The following is a 17,944-nucleotide window of genomic DNA, read 5'->3' as shown; positions in this document are numbered from 1 at the left end:
AGAGAGAGATGTCAATTAACAACTTTTATATCCCTGTAGTTCTCAATACTTTTTTAGTCACTGCTGTAATCCATACCTTACAGGTATTATTACACTACCCTATGGCCTTAGTTTGGACAGTGGTATGTTTGTAGACAACTATATACGTGAACTGTGTTTTATCTGCAGTATACACCTCTTATCTGGTATACCTGTGGAGGTATTGTTTGTTAACACTACCTGACTGTTTGTATGCATATTCCCCAGATTCCAGATTAATGTTATGCACATACCTCTCAATCTCTTATTGCACACACTCTGGTTAAGGCTTGACAACATGCAGGTGAGACTGGGACATATTTTGACAATTGCCCTCATAAACCTTTGGTGAGCTGCTACGACAGGTTTGTTTTCATATATGTTTTCTGAATATTCACAGGTCTGACAGTCAGCTATATGTCATTAAGTGCTGCTTAAATGTCAGAGATCATCACACTGATTCGCCAGGGGGATAGAATAACAGGCAGTGGATATGGGACAATTATCTGGACATTCTGAACAAATCTGTACAGTTGAGGGGTATGATTCTGCGTACACCTTACTACCACTCCCAGGATTCGAAACATGGCTGTGTCTGCTAAAAATAAAACAGTGTACATCACAGTTGAGTGTGCTATTTAGACATTGCTGTGCAGCTCTTCACTGATTTCTGTCTATAAGTCTCCCGTGGTTTTACAATCTGACCTTGTAATTATAACACACTTATATAGGGATTCATAGACAGTTTTATTATGTACCACAGTGTGGGTGACAGTGATGAGTAATACCTTACTATTCAGAGAAACTGCAACACTAACAATGCCATACAATACCAGACTAAACAGTAGCAGTCCAGGATTTCAATCTTTTATTTCCAGGCACAGTTTTCTTATCTGACAGACCTGTGGAGGGAATGTTTGTTAACACTACCTGAATGTTGCCACACATATTACCAGATTCCATGTTATTATTATTATGCACATATGTCTCACTCTGTTACTGCACAGACTCTGGTCATAGCTTCACAACATGGGTGTAGAGATGGGACATACTTTGCATATTACTCTCATAACATTTTGGTGACTTATAGATATATTTCTGATGGTTATGATATCTGACAATCAGTTGTATGTCATTATTTGCTGTCTAAACTTATGGGATCATCCCACTGATTTGCCAGGGGGACAGGATGTCAGGCCGGAAATGTAAGCCAATTATCTGAACTTTCTGACAAAATCTGTACAGTTAAGGGGTATGATTCTGCATACAGCTTGCTACCACTCCCAGGATTCGAACCATGGCTGTGTGTGCTAAAAATACAACAGTTTACTTCTCAGTTGAGTGTGCTATTTGGATTATGTTGTCCATCTTTTCATTGTTTTCTGTCTAAGTCTCACTTGTACAATATGACCTTGTGATTACAACAGTCATATACAGACATTCCTACACATTTTATTTATGTAGCACAGTGTGGGTAACAGTGCTTAATACAACAGCACTATTAAGAGATTGCAACACTACATTAACATATGATACCAGAGTAAACACAAGCAGTCCAGGAGTTAGACCTTTATTGCCAGGCTGTTACCCTTTTATTTACATACAATCTATATGAGACTTTCAGGCCATATTGTCTGGTTTATTCAGTACATCTCATACACAATACAGGTTTTATACTGACAATTAACTTTCTACTACATTTAGATTTATTTCTTATGACAGTACATGCAAGATTATTACTAACCTGCCTCGCGACACAGCCTCTGCAGCCTACAGGCATGGGCTTCCTGATTCACAGCCCACTCTGCTGCCACTGTCAGAGACATAAGAGGAATATTTAGCCATACCTATCCATAATATACATGAGCTGGCAATTATTAAACAGGTAGTAGAATGAGTACTTACACACTGCTGGGACATCACCCCACTGCTTAGCTTTTTGGATCCACTGATCCAAGAGCTCCCTCTTCCTCTATTTCAGGTCAGCATAGTGATGCCTGACCTGCTCACCAGTTCGAGGGATGCCAGTGTCACTGGTGAGGTCACGGGCGAGACGGTCCCAGGCTTCCACTTTATATTGAGAACCCTGGTACTGGCCCTGCAGCAGTCTCTCTTCATGGTCTTTTACCAGGAGTCCTGCCATGACATTGGACTCCTGGATGCCCCAGCGCTATGCTCGGAAGCACGATCCTTCCCTGACACCAGCCATTGTGCCTACAGGAGGAAGCTGCAACCAGTTATGAGATGTATTCTCACCTGTGGGGTTTAAATAGGGCCGATTTCCCGCACTTTTGTGATTGGACAGTTTTGAAAATGTTAAGGTATGGGCAAACCTGCTTACCTAAGGTTGGCATTGCTTTGCTTAAAGGGGCATACCAATGAGAAAATCGATTTAGCTGGGCTATACATTACTTACGCCTGGTAAGCAGAGGTGTGCAATGCTTAGCATTGCTTATTTTTAAATTTGCACACTATTTGCTGTTTGGCATTGATTTATCATTTATTACATGTTATATATTTGCTTAGTACCCGTGATTCATGTGTAGGTACACTGTATGGGGTGCTTGTGTTTTTTGGGGGATTTCACCACTTTATTACAATGACATCTCACATCTGGACTTAATACAGTACTCCAGTTCACATATATATCTTATTTAGTAGGTTATACAACATAAAACTGTTTATAGATTACTTTCACATGTAAATTGTGATTGTGCTATAGTGAGGATCTGTTTGGGTATACCTCAATGTTATGTACAGTTGTGATGGCTTACTGGTTAACTGTTATGACTATAGTGTACTGGGTTCAAGACGTGCAAGGACTGTTTATTTTTTTGCTGGGCAGAACAGGGGCTGTTGGTTACAGAGTGATTAAGGCACTTTTAAGAAGTTGTAAGTGGGTTTGCATGACCGTAAGCAATGCTAACTTCTGGTTACAGTTTCTTATACTCAGTTAGCTTCTAAATTGCTTAACCAGTGTAGGCATTGCTTACTCCCACACAAACAGGCTTAACCCACTTACTACAGCTTAAAAGTGCTTACTCCCACTTACCCCCGAACTAATTTAGAAAGAAATGAAACATGGGTCTTGGGAAAGTGGTAGATTTGGACACTGTATAATTTTGTTGTATGGTATGGATTTATAATTCATTACACATTATAACTTTGTTTAGTATCCCTGATTCATGTGTATGCATACTGTATGGGGCACTTGTGGTTATCTGTGGATCTTACCACATTATTTCAATGACACCTTACATCTGCACTTAATGCAATACCCCAGTTCACAAATATATGTTGTTTCGTAGGTTATGCAGCAATAAAAATGTTCATAAATTGCTTTTACATGGAAAGTAGAATTTACTACAGTGAGAATTGAACCAAGAATGATTGCACACAAAGCAAACACTCTGACCACTACACTATTGCAGTACTACTGCAACTGAATGTATCTTGCTATTTACCTTCTCGTGCTATTTAAGCTAGCGTATACGTAGCTAAGCAATGGGCAAATCCACGCAGCTATGGTTAAATTTAATCTGTCTGATAAGAAAATGTGAGTGTTATTTTTTTCTAGGAAGTGTTTCAGTTGCTATGAGCATAGGGTTTTCCTTGGAAGTGGGGATTTGACCTTTGCAATAGCTGTGGGTGTGTTTTCTCCTGCAACATGTCATGTCTCTACGCTAACAGTCCCACTTTGGGCATTTGAAGAGGTGGTAACCCCCATACCTCTCAACCTTTTCATGTAAAATATCTGGACAAAGCTTGACAAAATGAGGTACAACTAGAGACATATTTTAAATATTGCTCTTATAAAGTTGCTAGAGTAACAGGATTTCTTTTAATATATATTTTCTGATGGATTTGAAGTCTGACATTCAAATGTATGCTATTATTTACCAACTTCAATCCTGAGATCATCCCAGTGATTTGCCAGGACAAATGAGGAACAGGCCAAAAGTATGAGCCAAAAATCTGGACATTCTGTGATGATCTGTACAGTTGAGAAGTATGCAACCCCCTATGAGTGTTCTCTCCCATTGTAATTGCTGAATGGCAATTCTTGACTGCAGGGGCATGTATATTGTGGGAGCTCTACTCTCAGACACACCCCCTGCACTTGTCCATGCTCCAGGAGCAGAGGCAGCGTACCGTCATAACTATGCATGATGCACTGCCAAGCTGCTCTTAAATGGTCGTTTCTGTGCAGAAATAAGCTATTCCTACATAGAACCTTACTGAATCCTGGAGATAATATTTATTAAATGGAGTTTCTGGTACAACAAAAAGAATTTTGTGATATTCTGGAAGAAATTCCTGCATATCATACAAGCATATCATACAAGCATGGAAGGAGCATAGGAGATATGATACTTAGAGATAGATTTGTAGCTCCTAAGGTTAATATTTGAAGGAGAAGTAGCTTTAAAGGGACCTTCCCTTGGGGAAGGTGTTCCTGTTGTAATTTCATGGTTAGGCTATTCCCAAATATTAATGAAAAAAATATGAGGCAAAAAATATTTTCAGATGTGACACTGAGGTGGTTGTTTATGTACTTAGATGTCCATATAATAAATATTATGTTGGTGAAAGTAAAAGAGCATTTAAAGTTAGAATTTTAGAACATATTAGGGACATAAATAAATGCAAGTTGGAGAGCCCAGTTGCTGCACATTTTAAAAAATATCATGGTAGCAATATGGAAGAATGTCAGGTCAATATATTACAGCAGGTTAAGGTGAATAGGTTCAATACTTCTCTTCTGAAACTTAAACTATTACAACAATAATCTAATTTTATATTAAAGTACGAAACTTTAGTCCCTAAGGGACTTAATACAGAATGTAATTGGAGGGTTTAAACTGGTTAAATGTTTTGTAATAATATAATTACTTTAGTTATTTTAAAGAATAATTAGGGGAAATTGTTTTTTATATAAAAGATGTGTATTTGGATTTGAAAAGGCTTTTTAGCTGAAGTGCTAGGAGAGATTTTATCTGAATAAAATACTACTGTTTAGAAAACTGCTTGGTGGATTTCTGTTCATGCGTGATCTGTTGTTACTGCATCTGATATTTGGTTCTACTGTGGTCTCTAAATGATCTGTAAGTGACTTTTTACTGGTAATTTTAAACTAATCTTTGTAAATGTTATTTAAAGCCTACCTTTTGTAAGACTGCTATTTGTTGAATTATGTTTTCAGGTGAAACCAGTTTTCTGTTGTTCCTATGTGTTGAAATAAAGTGTTATGTGCCTGCTGCATAGTGCTAGAGTTTCATTTTGATTTCTTATGTGTTTTGTCTTATTCTTAAGGTCACAGTAAATGCCACATGGAGGCTGGTGGTACATCTACTGCAGAGCTGGATCCAACACTAGGCAACCTAGGCAGTTGCCTAGGGCCTGTGTTGGCTGTGGGGTGGCCCCAGTACCTGTAATTAAAGACTAAACCTTTCCCTATATGCAAGTGCATAAGCAAAAATAAACTTTTTCTGTATGCAACTAAAGCCAACTAGCATTTGGGCCTTGCAGGTGACAAACCTAGAGTTAGGCAGACATGTGTGACAATAGCACTGTGAGAAACAGCAGGAGATTTTAAGTATTGTATTACCCACCTAGCAGAACTACCAAGTTAACTAGTTCAATGAAGCAAGCTATTATTACCCACTCAGCAGATGATTTTTATTCTATTGCCAAGCCATTGGAGGAGTTGTAGCGAGAGTTTGTAAGCCCCAACACAGTGAGTTTGTGTAGCCAAGTCAAAGCCCCAGCAGAACAGATTATTTTGTGTAGCCAAAGGAGTGGGAGCAGCTAAGCAGCAGTGAGTAGATAGGTTATTTGCTGCAGCTATGTATTAACCTCACGGTAGCAGAGATGTATGTGCGTGTGTGTGTGTGTGTGTGTGTGTGTGTGTGTGTGTGTGTGTGTGTGTGTGTGTGTGTGTGTGTGTGTGTGTGTGTGTGTGTGTGTGTGTGTGTGTGTGTGTGTGTGTGTGTTTATGATGTCCCAGCTAGGGGCAATGTCTACTTAAGTGACTTTGTTCATAGTCAAACCATAATCTTAATTTTTGGCAAGCAAGTGCCTTAAACTTCCTCACCGAATGCCAGGTCTCCTTTAACTTTCTTTCTTTATTCATTGCATTTCTATCATCATGCATTTCATTCATGCTTTGTTGGAATATTTTGTACAAATAGTGCATCTATATTAGTTCATCAAAATTTGTTTTCAGCAAACACCTATTCATTGATCCCTTTTCAGAGAAAATAAGTTCCATGGCTGCTGAATTTTTCAAGGGCAATGAAACAACAGACCCACAACTAACTAAATCAAACCTACCTTAATGGGGGGCTTTGCTCACACACCCCTCAATGTGGGGGACTATGCCCTCCACACCCCCAACTATATATGCCAACTCTGAAATTGCACTACCATGGGGTAGAGGCAATCGCAGAAGTGATTTTCATTGAATAGGGGCCAATGAATAGGTGTTCACTGAAAATAAATTTTGGCGAACTAATATAAAACCGCAAATAATATATTGCAATATTGCAAAATATATATATATATATATATATATATATATATATATATATATATATATATATATATATATATGGGTCTCATCCAGGGTTGCCAGACATCCCTATTTGGGCGGGACTGTCCCGAGATCAGCAGCCTGATCCCGAGTCCCGCCCTGCTGGTTTAAATCCCGGCCAGCCTCCGCTTTGTTTGTTTTTTATTTATTTATTTATTTTTTTTGATTGTCCCGTATACCTGGCATACGGGCCAATCAAAAATTGCTAAACACGGAGCTTCTTGTGTTCCGCATTAAACACGAAGCTCCGTGTTTGACCTGATTGGCCCATATGCCGGTATACAGGCCAATCAAAAATCGCTAAACACGGAGCTACTTGTGTTGAATGCGGAACTGCAATGCATTAAACACGAGAAGCTCCGTGTTTAGTGCAGAGCTACTGAGTGAGCTCAGTTCTTTAATGTGGAAATGTGGAACTCTGTTCCGCATTAAAGACCTTTTTTTTTTTTTTTTTTTGGTCTTCACTTGCCGTGAGAGACCTTTTTCTTTTTTTGTCCCTACCTGGGGTGCTGGAAATCTGGCAACTCTGGTCTCATCGAAGAAACACTTCTTTGAAAAAGAACAGTAGACCCACACTTAAGTGAAAGTGCACTTAACCGAAAGTGGACTTTTGCAAAGAATGGTTCAACTAACTGTTAATGAACACCAAAGCAATGTTTTTGCAGGGGGGCAAGCCCCCCTGCACTCTCTACTTAAATATACCAACTCCGAGATCGCACTACAGTGGGGAAACAGGTCATTTCCCTTTTCCCCACTGTAGTGTGCTTCAGCACCTCAGTCTTCCGTAACGGTTCGTTGAACCAATCTTTTGCTTATGTGTGGGTCTACTTCTCTTTTTCGGAGAAATGTTTCTTGGATAAAGAGAAGTAGACCCATAGACAGATAGATAGATAGATAGATTTATGAATTTATATTTATTGTTTTTCTTTTAATATTGTTATACATTTGAAGTAGTAATTTTGGTGTTATGTGGTATATAAACATGTCTAATCAGTGAGGATTACACTGCCATTTGTAGACTTTCATATTTGTATTGTTTAGTGTTAGTGGTGCAACAGGTAACGTACTTGCTTTTTGTGCGAAAGGCTGTGGTTCTCTTCCTACATCAGATGGATAGATTGCTGGCACACACCTTTTTATTTTAATGTAATGGGCATCTTATTCTTCAAGGACAGCAGACACTGAATTTGTAGATGAAGCACTGAAATGCAAAGCTGTTTGCCAGTAGAAACCTCTTCATTAGTTACAGATCTCTTTAATGTGGAATTATACAGATGACTTTTACTTCAGCAGAGATTCTTCATATTGACTAATGCTGGTAGATTATAATGACAACAGTCTGAATGGCCTTTATGTTTAAAATGTTCTGAAATAAGTAATTTTGTCATTATTGGTTCATACATGTTGTTTCACTGCTTATTGGAAAAAATGTTAAAAACTACAGATTGAAAATACACTCTAACAAGTGGTGCTGTATTAAACAAGGAATATAATTTAATACAGTCAGGAAAGTTAATTAAAAAATAAATGCATGTATGCATGGCCATAAAAATGTGTGCAGGGGCCCCAGGATTTGAAAACAGCCCAAAGGCAGAGTTAATCTGTTGCTGACCAGATGCATTTTCTTTGAATGTGAGTTTCAATGCAGTTTCAATGAATGTGAGTTTTATGGGCAGAGAAGTTTACTATTGCTCATGCTAAGTCTGTTTTCATTGTGAGACTGTATTTGTTTATTAGCAAATTGCTATGAGTGCTTTAAATAGAAGTTTTAAATTAAAATCCAAATATCTGTAATCGTTGTAGACGTAAAGACGAAAATAGTGTGCACACTAACAGGCTTGACTAGTACTTATAGTAACGGAGGGAGAGAGCCAAGTAATAAGACACTAAAATGGTTGTGGAGGAAGGGGGGTGTCCTGGCTATAGGGGGGGGTCATCATCTATTACTCTGCCTAGGGCCCCATATGACCAAGGTCTGACTCAGATCTACTGTACCTATCTCATTGCAAAGCATCCTGGTGAACATTATGCATGCTATATGCTGACAGAAATTAATAGTTATTTTCTTTCCAATTTTTGAACAGTTGGAAATACAGAAATACAATTCCTATATTGTAAATCTTTTATATTTTTGAAAATAAAGTCACCATTTCAATTTTCATTTGCATAACTTGTAAGAAGTCAGATCCAAGCACCAGGAATTATCTTATTGGAAGGAAACTTAAGTCTGAAAGCCTACTGATAGCCATTTGCTGAACAAGCCATGCTGAAAACCTACAGTATGCCACATTTCTGCACATCACTGGGGAGGAAGAAGCAGAAGGACAAAATAGTAACAGTAAGAGAGATATTAAGGGATCATTATGAGCCAAGGAAAATTTTGACATTTATTTGTCATTTATCCTTTAAAAGAAATAGGGCTCAGCTGAAACTGTAGACACTTGCATTGCCAACCTAAAACCTGAGCCAGAGACTACATTTGGGTGAGCTGTATGATTCAGAATAAGTTATGGTATAAAAACATATCAAATAACAGGCAGGCCTTTAACAGAACAAACATGTTCTTTTATAAAGCTCTATATATATATATATATATATATATATATATATATATATATATACACACACACACACACACACACACACACATATATATATATATATATATATATATATATATATATATATATATATACAGCAACTTAAATTGTGTCCATTTAAAAGAATTAACTGAGAAAATGAAAGAGGGTGAGAACCAACAACTCAAAAAGAGACAACATATGAATATGCTATGGCAGTAGTGTTGATGAGAAAGCCCCATGTGATTCAGAAGTATGGAACTGCTTAAATGTAAACATTTTCTCCTATCTGAGGTTATAAACACAAGAGAAAAAATACCCGTTTTCAGTGGAATATGCACATTGTTGAGCCAAAACAGGAAAATGAACTGCTTGTAGGTGCTGTTCATAGTGGAGAGAGAGTGAGTTTTGCTGTGAGATCAGAGAATGTGACAAGACTGACAGTCATATGTTCAAGAAAAGCTCAGAATGAATAAATAAGGTATTCAACAGGTAACAGTATATTAGAGGGCTGAATGACATGTAAAAGAGAATTATGTGATTATTACTAATAATTCAAGATACCATTTAAAGTCAATGGGTCAAAGACTGTTGATATGTGATTATAAAAGTAAAAAGAGCAAAATCCGTTTTCAAATAAGAGCTCTAAGACAGTCAACCTGCCTTTTATTTTTCATTTGACTTGAGAGTAGTCTATCAGGGTAAAATGAATTCACAGCATACAAGCAGAGACTAAATGTCCACTTGAACATTGGTACAGTAACATAGTGATCTCAAATACTAGGCAGGTCTTTAGCAATTATATCTTGCTTGATTATCCTTATTTATATACAGATTTAGGAAGCTTGCCAGGAAAATGAAATATTTGATAGTTCTTCTGTCACTGTTAATTGCTCCTAGGAAAATGCCAGCAGTTCTCACATTGAGAACTAAACAGGAATGGAAGAGAATGAAAAGCGCACACACAGTAGATGAATAGCACGGTCAGTGTTGTGAAGCAGGACAAACATCACATATACCTTAATGTGAAACATTGACAAATGTTCATTAAAAGAGAGCATTACCTGTCGCTTACACTTGAGCAAGTGGTATCAAGCAATTAACTTACTAATTTCTTTTCAGTATTAGATGTAAAACAGGGATTCTGGCAGATAACACTATATAAAGAAAACCCTAGACTGTGTATTTTCAGCATATTTTAGTAACCAGTAGGAAATTATAGATACCTGTGAATTCTGCTTGGCATTTCATCAGCACCAAGGGTACTTTAAAGAGTTATTGCATGAGTAATTAAAGGCATTGAAGCTGATGCTGATGTAATTGATGACATACTAGTATACTGTCAATTGCAAGAAGACCATCAAAAGAGACTGATATACCTATTGAAAAGACCCACGGTCATTTTAAGCAACATAAGATCAAAAGTAAAACCAGTATGACATGAATTCTGAAATATGTGATTCATATTCTAACATTAGAAGAACTGAAGAGGAGACAGATGCATAAAAATTCAGAGCCATAGCCCAAATGCCAAAGCAGAAGACAAACAAGCATTAACGAGAATTACAGCAGTGGTGCAGTATCTTGTGAAATGTACAGTGAATACGCTTAACTGTGTCTCACTCAAAGTTTTTGGACCAACGTGTAGACTATGAATGAAGGCATGAAGAGGAACATATTTTCAAAATACTTAAGAAATCAGTTACAGTAATATCTAGGTTGAGATAGTTTGATAGGTTTATAGGTTAATACTAGGCTAAATGCACTTGCAAGCCATTTTAAGCCTGGCTAATTATCCCATTTGGTGTTTAAATTTAACCTAGATATAAATAAATCAGTTATATTGCAAGTGGGTGTAGGTCGGAATGACAGTTGTGATCTTGCAGGAGAATACATCAATTGGTTCAAGAGCATTTACAGATGTAGAAAAGAGACACTCAAAAAGTCTTTGTAAAATACACTTTCATAATTATATCTATATCACATAAGTGGCAAACATGGTGCTAAGCTGAAAAGCAGGCCAAGCAAGCAGCTAAGAGAAATATGTTGGGTAGAAGATATTTACTACAACAATATAATGATTATAGATTTTTTGGTAAGTATCACAATCACCTATAATGGAATAAAAAATAAAATGATTTCTGATATACTTATGCTGACTTAGAACTGTAGCTTCATACAAAGAAGATCACAATGTAATGTTGGCCAGAGCAGAAAAGAAATCTACTCTTACTTTTTATTCAAAGAAGAAAAAAACAAACTGTGTCCAAGGCTTAATACTCATATCTAACAAAATGATAGTACTTAAAAACAAGCTCGACCACCACAGCTGACATGTATAAAACTTTAATCGAAAAATAATGAAAACAAATAAAAGGTAATCACTTTCACGGCTGGAGGCAGCTTCTTCAGACCAATAAATAGCTTAGAAAGAAAAAGAAAAAAGACACAATATGGATGGTCCATTTCAATAGGGATAAGTCAGTGGCAAAGAACTGAAGAGAAGGAGGAATGGAGGCATGAATGGAAACTTGTAGGCGATTTAAAAGCAACTTCAAAAAATATTACTTTACACTGAGAGTGGTGAGGTCCATAACTACTTACAGGGAGACATTAATGGAGCAGTTACCCAATCAGAAAAAAATAATCAGGTCACATGGCTAGTAAGGGAGTTGTTATGTCTTTTGGCATTTCCTGGTTAGGGGTCACCACAGCGGAACTCCGGTCCCCTAATGACTGGCAGTAGATTTTTACATGCCGAGTTGCCGGCCCTGACGCACAGCCTTCAACGAAGGTACGCCCATTCATGCATGTCTCCACACAGAAGACGCTCTAGCTGAGAATCAAACAGGACAACGTCTTACTGTGAGATGACAACGCTACCGCAGCATCACCACCGCAGTCACACATGGCTAGTAAGGGAGTGGTAGGGCAAAACCATTCATAAAACCATTCGAAAAAAATTATAAAATCGGTGCCTTAAACCACATGCTTGTAAAACTGCTCTGGCAGAAACATTATTTTTCAAACCAGGGGGTGAAACTGCTTTTAATAAAATAGTCCATTTAAGATCAGCACATTCAGTAATATTTCAGATATCCCCTCCTCTAATGGTGTGTTCAATGCACTCTAAAACAGTAAATTTAAAACAATGAGCAGAGCCAGAATCAGATACATGTTTAGCTAAAGCATTTGTAAGTTTTTTCTTGTGAACGTCCCCAATATGTTCAAGTATTCTGTCTTTAAGCATCCGGTTTGTTTTTCCTACATAAAAACTGCTGCATGCTTGACATTTTACATAATAAATCACATTCATACTCCTGCAGTCAGCACCCCCTAATTTGAATAATAGTGTTTCTATCAAACCAGTTTTACAAGCACATGGTTTTCCTCCACCTATTTCTCCTTGTATGCTTTTCATATTTTATCCCATCTTTTCTTTATGTCTTGGTAAGAGTACCAGAATTTAAATTATCCATTCTTTCAGACACAACTATGACATCTAATTGAATCAATATGGGTGATACACTTGTACTAATATGTGTAGGTAGTTAATTTGTTGCAAATTATTTAACTTGTCGTCCAGTAATACAAAAGGGCATTTTTTAGCACCTTTCATCTGCCATTATTAAAATCCTCAGTGAGATGGCTTGTCATATTTTTATATAATAAACAATCATTTGCTGAAGGAAGATTTTATACATAACTAATTTTGGTGTTTTATATATGCCTAAAGGCACATATGCTAGATCTCTCAAAGTTAAACATGCAGTATTCCCAGACATAATTTTGTATGAGATATTACTTGCTGTTTTTGATTTTAACCTTAACATGATACACTTTCTCAGTCAATATTCTTGCTTTGTCCAGAAGTTTCCCCCTATACCCATCACTATGTCTTGTACAGTTATGTATTATTAGGTAAAGACAGAATATACTGTTTATTATACCACTGCTTTCCAGTATTATGTAAAAGAAAAAAAATGATACCGCAGTGCATCTCCTTTCCAGTGTTTCCATTAAAACATCTCTTCCAGTGATGCAACATTCCACTTATGACATTATTTCTCCTTCCATTATAATCTGACCTTTCTGGCTACTGCTGTTTGGTTATCTACCCCATCCTGGTTGTAACTACATTTATCATCCACCTTAGACAGTTAATAGACTAGCCCAGCATGACCTTTTATTGCAACCTGCACTGCCCATTATTGCAGTGTGTTGTGCAAGTGCTTTATATGTCAGCAGTGAAATCCAGTGTAATAATCTGTCACAACCATATTAAAAAATTCTTGTCAGCAACACATGACTTCTTAAGCTGCAAATTTCAAAGAATATTTATATCCCTCAGTTTCCTGATCATATCTACTTCTCTCACGGTCATCCTTTTTGTTTGGTTTACAGATCTGTATGCTATAGCTCTTCTAGTTAGGGTCTCAACCATGATAAATTGAAACTACAGACACAACACAGTTTTACTTTAGAGTCAAATGGATAAAAGAACAGAATAAAAGGAACGCCTCTTATGCTTTAGAATAATTATACATAAAACAGTTAATGTAAGATCAATGACACAATATACTCCCAATGTTGTCACACACTTAGTATCTACAAATCTAGCTGTCTCTTTTCTTCTCCTCTTTCTCCAACATTTCCAAGTTATTTTGGATTTCTTTCCTAACGCATCTTACTTACATACTTCATCTCCTACTTTAATCAGCATCATCTCGCTATGGATCACCCATTCTTCACTTCTCCTCCATCTTTTTATCTAATACTCAGTGAAATTTTCCTCTCCCTCCTGTCCTTTCATGTTAGCTCAGTTTAACTTTGCAACCCATTTCCAAGCTTCTTACAATAGGGCAAGTTCATAATGTATATCACTATTCTGTTGTTTTTCCTTCATAATGAGTATAGATAAGATCTTCAAGCTCATTTCATTGTCTAGTCTTCCCTCTCTCCATTTTAATATAAAAACAGTGGAAGATCTCCCATGTAGTAAGACCACCGTAATGTTACTATTTGACCTATGCTGCTCTCCTTCACATCTCTGTCATCTTTCTCCCTGTCCCATGTGTTTTCAAACTCCATTTATAGGCCTGTGCACCATTAATGTCTCCCTGTAATTAGTTATGGACCTCACCACTCTCAGTGTAAAATAATATTTCTTGAAGCCGCTTTTAAATCTCCTACAAGTTTCCATTCATGGCTCCATTCTTCCTCCTCTTTAATTCTTTGCCAGTGACCTATCCCTATTGAAATAGATCATCCATATTGTGTCTTTTTTTCTTTTTCTTTCTAAGCATTTTATTGCACTTTACTGTTGTCATTCCCTATAGTATTATGGCATGTCCCTTCTTTTAAGCACATTGTGTAATTTGATGCCTGTATTCTGTATGGTTTCCCAAGACATAAACACAATGATCCACATGAGGCTTCAATAGAATTCGTTATAACAAGAAATTATATGAGGCTTCAATAGATCTCGGTATAACAAGAAATTACATTTATTTCAAAAGTCTACAACACTGGCAATACACACTGGCTTTTGCTATCCTTACCTCAACTGTATTACATTGTTCATTTTATAAGAGTTCATTTTATAAGAGCAGATAGAAAAAAAGCATAATTCAATGGTCACTGTGCAGTAAAATGAAACATAGCTAGACACTTCTTCACCAGAGCATCAATACAGAATTTTAATAAAACATAAAATAAATAAATAAATAAATAATAAATAAATAAAACGTGAGCATTTTCATTTTTGAACTATACAGAACTTCTTCAAATTGGTTTGAAGATTGGAACAATCAACACAATTCACCTGACAGTTAAAAGAACTGATGAAAACAATAAATCTGTGAAGAAGCAGAATAACTGATATAAACAAATCATTAAACAAATATTAAATTTAAGCCAACAATGTCATGCCTTTTAATTCTCAAAAGTATAAATAACTGGAATCTCTGTCAATATATATATATATATATATATATATATATATATATATATATATATATATATATTTTTTTTTTTTTTTTTTTTTTGTTATAGTACTTTTAAACATTATAGCTTATTAAGCCCAGGTGGTCTGAAGGCTTGTAGCAAATCTTGTCAGAAAAACTCCTTATTTTCTAAGATTGCATCTATGTCTGCACCCCCTTAATCAAAGCTCACATGTTCCAAGACCATACAAAAATGAGGTTAGTACATACACTGCAATGTCTAAACAAGGCATTACTTTTGTTCTTGTTCTTAATTGCATAAACAGAAAGTCATACCCACATAAAAGGCAATGCCCTTTTTTGATAAAGGAAAGCTGTAAGCTAGTGATGTAATAGCAGAAGTAACCATTGTTACTTTTGTAAAGTACCCTTCTATGTAGTTTTGCTTTGTTGAAAGCCTTGTAGATCTCTGTATCCAAAAATTAGCCTTTTTTTAAGTCACAGCTTATTGACAGCCTTAAAAATTGGCAGTGTTGTTTAAGTAATTAGCACTTTTCTATTAATGTATTTTTGTCCCATTACTACTCTAGAAAAATACCATCATTAACAGGCCAGCCTTGCTAATAACTGAACTAGGTGATTACCTAGGTTGCTGTACTTGTTTTTGCAGGGGTATTATTTCCATGTTTACCTATTTTTAGAGCAATGTTTCATTGCTCTGAAATAAATAAATAAAGCACTACAAAATAAATTGTACCCACATAATACTGGGTGATTGGGGGGGATACACTTGACTTCACGTAACTCACTCAATGTTGCGAGATTGGGGAGTTGAGAGCTCTCAGCATTCAAATGTAGATGCAAAGGTGCGCACGAAGGAAGTATTTTTGTATTTGAAATAAAATCAGGAACATTCTACAGACAAAGTTTGAAGAATGTTGGTGTAAGTTAGTGATACTGTTTTAAATTAACATTGGCAGCGATCAACCAGATAGTTTTTGACAAGATTTCTGAGTTTGTATGGACAGTTCAGATAACAATAATTGTGTAGTATGGTGATCTGTCATTGCTATGTTTACATTACTGATCACAGTGATCCGTCAGATAATTTTGGGAATATTTCTGGCTTTGTGATTGGTGTGGACAACTGAGATGAGACAAGTATTTTTATTTTTTCAGGGATGCTGGCAGTGATCAACCTGATATTTTGGGCAATATTTCTCTGACATTGTGATTTATGTGAGCAGGTTAGAGCTGAATACTTTAATGTCTGGCAACTTGCTTGTGTGGACTATGAAGGTGAAATAATACTATTATCAGGTGTTGTGGCAATAACTGCTGGTAGGGGGTTGGCTGAATGAAACTAAATGATCCTGTTGTCATTTTCTCAGGTCTAGTGTGCATTTGCAAGACATAAGATGGGCTAATTAACTGGACACCACATATGCAAGGACAAACTAGACATAATTGCAGTGGCTGTCTTATATGAAGGAAAATGACTAGTTGTCTGCTGCTATTTGCTTATTATTTTGGTTTGTTTGGTATGTTGATTTTTGAAATGCTGGCATCCATCAGTTGTTTTTATACAATTCAACTTGCACTTAGTCTTGACATAGTTTTCCTTTTAGTTAATGTTAAGAACTCTCATTAAGGTATTAATGTAGCTATTTCATAACGTATGTGGACCCTTATGTTGATTTAAAATTATGAACAAAATCAGTAAATCTTGCAGAGGAGCATGGCTACATTTGGAGGGAGAAAATCATAATTCTGTGTCTAAATTTTTTTTGGATGTTATGGATGTGGGTATTTCCTGAGGGGCATCTGGTGGGGAAAGGGAGTAAAATTGGAGCTAATTTTTTTTAGCCAGGAAATTTGCTATATTGTCTGGCTCCATATAAGTGGCACCATTTACAATTAATTAGTTACACTGCCGTGTATTGGCTTTAAGGTTATGAAAACAGCTGAAGAAAGCTTAGTGACTGTCCTTAACCTGGAGGCAAATTTTACTTCGATTTTGCTTTGATGGACTTTATTAGCCCTCTGAGTTGCTTTTATTTACCTTGCTGGTCATAGCTGGGCATTACCTCTCCTAATTTCTGCCATGAATTTCCTGCTTTTGTTATATGATGCTGGGATTCTACCAGGGAGGCTTTTTTTTTTAGTTGTTCTGCTCGATCCAGGTAAGTACAGCTGTCTCTCGGCAGCTATTAATATGATTATCAGGGTTTCTGTGAATGAGTCCAATTAGGCAGCAGTGTTTTCATGGTTTGGGGCAGCTTGAAAGTTTGCCATGGTGTCACTTAGTAGCAGGAAGTGTGCCCTAGAATAATTCCCAAAATAAAATATAATAAATACATGGATTAATTTATGGTAAAACATCGGTGGGATGGTGATGGCTGCTACATGGCTGATTATTTTTTCACTTGCATTTTATATATTATTTATTTATATTTGGTTGACTGCATTAGCCATGATTTTCAGGGACATTGAGAAAAGTACCCTCCTTACCTAGCACCCACGCGCGCGCGCGCACACACACACACACACACACACACACACACACACACACACACACACACACACACACTCACACACACACACACACACACACGCACATATATTTATCTGTAGATATGTTGAATTATGATGTTAAAATATATACATGCCATTTTTTTTTAAATTACATGGGTATGTATACAACAATAGAAAGGAAAACAAACCATAATAACATGTCCTTAGCTATTTTCATGTAGTATACATTTTAACAATCTTTATTCACTTTATCATTACAGAAATTGCTCAAGTCC

This window comes from Protopterus annectens, chromosome 6.part1 (assembly GCF_019279795.1).
Source record: "Protopterus annectens isolate FY-2018-M chromosome 6.part1, PAN1.0, whole genome shotgun sequence".
Classification (NCBI taxonomy): Eukaryota; Metazoa; Chordata; order Ceratodontiformes; family Protopteridae; genus Protopterus; species Protopterus annectens.
The sequence above is the reverse complement of the archived record's forward strand: the minus strand, read 5'-3'. Positions refer to the sequence as shown.